Genomic DNA, 4,757 nt, shown 5'->3' with positions numbered 1-4,757 from the left:
TGCAACACTCAGCGAGAAGCCTCCTCATTGGCTGAATGCGTCCACTGACGTCATTGTCTCCCGCCTCTATTGGCCGAAACCCACGTCAATCTCAGGTGTCCACGTGTGCACACTTTCACTCCTAAAGAAAGGAGGGGAAGAGCCGAGTCGAGCCGAGCGGAGCCGAGTGGTGGCGAGGCCAGGAGCCCGTCAAGTAAACAGCAGGAAGAGCGAAGTGTTTGTGTTGAGTTGGAGGAGTTTGACCCACAAACCTTGCAGGGGAAACATCGGGTTGTGATGGTGGACGAAAAAAAACGAGTCGTTCCTGAAAGCAACATCTATTTTAAAATGAATGGCGGAAAACGTCTATAAATATCATTTGAATGTATTAAGACTACGGAAGCCCGTTTGCGCCACTAAAAATACACCAATGTCGTAGTTATGAGGTAAAAATCATAATTATGACATTAAAAAAATACATTTATAAGATTAAAAAAGTGGAAATTATGAGATAGAAGGTCAAAATTATGAGATAAAAATAGGGGTGAGCTACATTATCGAAATTATGAAATAAAAAAGTGGAAATTATGAGATACAAAGTCGAAATTATGAGATAAAAAGTGGAAACTATGGGATTAGCAAATCGAAATTATGAGATACAAAATGGAAATTATGAAATACAAGAGATTCGTGAATAATTTTTAATCTCAAAATTTTGATTTTCTTATCTCAAAATATCCACTTTCTTATCTAATAATAATCACTTTTTATCTCATAATTCTCACCTTGTATCTCATAATTTCCACTTTTTATCTAATAAATTCCCCTTTTTTGTCATAGTTTCCACTTCACGTCTCATAATTTCTACTTTTTATCTCATAATTTCGATTTTGTATCTCATGAATTCCCCTTTTTTGTCATAGTTTCCACTTTTTATCTTATATTTTCCACTTTTTATCTCATAATGTCCACCTTTTATCTCATAATTTCCATTTTGTTGGTAACTCATATATTCCAATTTTAATCTCCTAATTTCCACTTTGTATCTCATAATTTTCACCTTTTATCTCATAATTTCCAATTTCTATTTTACCATTTCTACTTTTATCTCATAATTTTCACTTTTTATCTCAGCACTTCGACTATGTATCTCATAATTTTGACTTTTTATGTCATAATTTTCACTTTTCATATCACATTTTCTACTTTTTATCTCATAATTTTGACATTGTATCTCGTAAATTCCTCATTTTATCTCATAATTTCCACTTTGAATGTCATAATTTCCACCTTTTATCTCATAATTTCCACTTTGTATCCTACAATTTCTACTTTTTATCTTATAATTTTCACTTTATATCTCAGTATTTCGACTATGTATAGCTCAAAATTTTGACTTTTAGCCCTAACCCTCATCATTTCTACTTTGTATCTCATAATTTACCATTTTCATTTTATAATTTCGACTTTGTATCTTATAATTTCTAATTATCTCATAATTTTCACTTTATATCTCATAATTTCCAATTTTTCTCTCATAAATTCCACTTTGTTTTTTATCATTTCTACTTTTTATCTCATAATTTTTACTTTTTATCTAATAATTTCCACTTTTTTTCTCAAAATTTCCACTTTGTATCTCATCATTTCCAATTTTCATCTTTGTATTGTATAATTTCTACTTGTTATCTCATAACTTTAACTTTGTATCTCATAATTTTCCCCTTTGATCTAATAGTTTCCACTTTTCTGCTCTTAATTTCTACTTAGTATCTCATCATTTCCAATTTTTATCTCATAATTTCGACTTTGTATTTTATAATTTCTACTTTTTATCTCATAATTTTCACTTTTCATCTAATAATTTCCACTTTTTTTTCTTATAATTTCCACTTCTTATCTCATAATTTCTACTTCTTATTTCATAATTTGATTTTGTATCTCATCATTTCTACTTTGTATCTCATAATTTACCATTTTCATCTTATAATTTCGACTTTGTATCTTAAAATTTTCTAATTATCTCATAATTTTCCCCTTTTATCTAATAGTTTCCACTTTTCTGCTCTTAATTTCTACTTAGTATCTCATCATTTCCAATTTTTATCTCATAATTTCGACTTTGTATTTTATAATTTCTACTTTTTATCTCATAATTTTCACTTTTTATCTAATAATTTCCACTTTTTTTTCTTATAATTTCCACTTCTTATCTCATAATTTCTACTTCTTATTTCATAATTTGAATTTGTATCTCATCATTTCTACTTTGTATCTCATAATTTACCATTTTCATCTTATAATTTCGACTGTGTATCTTATAATTTCTAATTATCTCATAATTTTCACTTTATATCTCATAATTTCCAATTTTTGTCTCATAAATTCCACTTTGTTTTTTATAATTTCTACTTTTTATCTCATAATTTTTACTTTTTATCTAATAATTTTCACTTTTTTTTCTCAAAATTTCCACTTTGTATCTCATCATTTCCAATTTTTATCTCTTAATTTCCACTTTGTATTATATAATTTCTACTTGTTATCTCATAACTTTAACTTTGTATCTCATAATTTCTACTTTTTATCTCTAGTTCGACTACGTATCTCATAATTTTCACTTTTTTTCTTATAATTTCCACTTCTTACCTCATAATTTCTACTCCTTATTTCATAATTTGATTTTGTATCTCATCATTTCTACTTTGTATCTCATAATTTACCATTTTCATCTTATAATTTCGACTGTGTATCTTATAATTTCTTATTATCTCATAATTTTCACTTTATATCTCATAATTTCCAATTTTTGTCTCATAAATTCCACTTTGTTTTTTATCATTTCTACTTTTTACCTCATAATTTTTACTTTTTATCTAATAATTTCCACTTTTTTTCTCAAAATTTCCACTTTGTATCTCATCATTTCCAATTTTCATCTCTTAATTTCCACTTTGTATTGTATAATTTCTACTTGTTATCTCATAACTTTAACTTTGTATCTCATAATTTTCCCCTTTGATCTAATAGTTTCCACTTTTCTGCTCTTAATTTCTACTTAGTATCTCATCATTTCCAATTTTTATCTCATAATTTCGACTTTGTATTTTATAATTTCTACTTTTTATCTCATAATTTTCACTTTTCATCTAATAATTTCCACTTTTTTTTTTATAATTTCCACTTCTTATCTCATAATTTCTACTTCTTATTTCATAATTTGATTTTGTATCTCATCATTTCTACTTTGTATCTCATAATTTACCATTTTCATCTTATAATTTCGACTTTGTATCTTAAAATTTTCTAATTATCTCATAATTTTCCCCTTTGATCTAATAGTTTCCACTTTTCTGCTCTTAATTTCTACTTAGTATCTCATCATTTCCAATTTTTATCTCATAATTTCGACTTTGTATTTTATAATTTCTACTTTTTATCTCATAATTTTCACTTTTTATCTAATAATTTCCACTTTTTTTTCTTATAATTTCCACTTCTTATCTCATAATTTCTACTTCTTATTTCATAATTTGAATTTGTATCTCATCATTTCTACTTTGTATCTCATCATTTACCATTTTCATCTTATAATTTCGACTGTGTATCTTATAATTTCTAATTATCTCATAATTTTCACTTTATATCTCATAATTTCCAATTTTTGTCTCATAAATTCCACTTTGTTTTTTATCATTTCTACCTTTTATCTCATCATTTTTACTTTTTTATGTAATAATTTCCACTTTTTTTCTCAAAATTTCCACTTTGTATCTCATCATTTCCAATTTTTATCTCTTAATTTCCACTTTGTATTGTATAATTTCTACTTTTTATCTCATAACTTTAACTTTTTATCTCATAATTTCTACTTTTTATCTCAATTTCGACCACGTATCTCATAATTTTCACTTTTTTTCTTATAATTTCCACTTCTTACCTCATAATTTCTACTTCTTATTTCATAATTTGATTTTGTATCTCATCATTTCTACTTTGTATCTCATAATTTACCATTTTCATCTTATAATTTCGATTTTGTATCTTATAATTTCTAATTATCTCATAATTTTCACTTTATATCTCACAATTTCCAATTTTTCTCTCATAAATTCCACTTTGTTTTTATCATTTCTACTTTTTATCTCATAATTTTTACTTTTTTATCTAATAATTTCCACTTTTTTTCTCAAAATTTCCACTTTGTATCTCATCATTTCCAATTTTTATCTCTTAATTTCCACTTTGTGTTGTATAATTTCTACTTGTTATCTCATAACTTTAACTTTGTATCTCATAATTTTCCGCTTTTATCTAATAGTTTCCACTTTTCTGCTCTTAATTTCTACTTAGAATCTCATCATTTCCAATTTTTATCTCATAATTTCGACTTTGTATTTTATAATTTCTACTTTTTATCTCATAATTTTCACTTTTCATCTAATAATTTCCACTTTTTTTTCTTATAATTTCCACTTCTTACCTCATAATTTCTACTTCTTATTTCATAATTTGATTTTGTATCTCATCATTTCTACTTTGCATCTCATAATTTACCATTTTCATCTTATAATTTCGATTTTGTATCTTATTATTTCTAATTATCTCATAATTTTCACTTTATATCTCATAATTTCCAATTTTTCTCCCATAAATTCCACTTTATTTTTTATCATTTCTACTTTTTATCTCATCATTTTTACTTTTTTATGTAATAATTTCCACTTTTTTTCTCAAAATTTCCACTTTGTATCTCATCATTTCCAATTTTTATCTCT

At 25.7% G+C, this 4,757-nt stretch overlaps 1 protein-coding gene across 2 annotated transcripts in view; it reads right to left on the bottom strand.

Moving 5' to 3' along the window:
- Positions 1 to 4,757, bottom strand: part of LOC133543404 (uncharacterized) — a 428,419-nt gene that overhangs the window by 229,341 nt on the left and 194,321 nt on the right. The gene's annotated exons all lie outside the window — the stretch shown is intronic.

Source organism: Nerophis ophidion, linkage group LG26 (assembly GCF_033978795.1).
Source record: "Nerophis ophidion isolate RoL-2023_Sa linkage group LG26, RoL_Noph_v1.0, whole genome shotgun sequence".
NCBI lineage: Eukaryota > Metazoa > Chordata > Actinopteri > Syngnathiformes > Syngnathidae > Nerophis > Nerophis ophidion.
The sequence above is the reverse complement of the archived record's forward strand: the minus strand, read 5'-3'. Positions and strand labels throughout refer to the sequence as shown.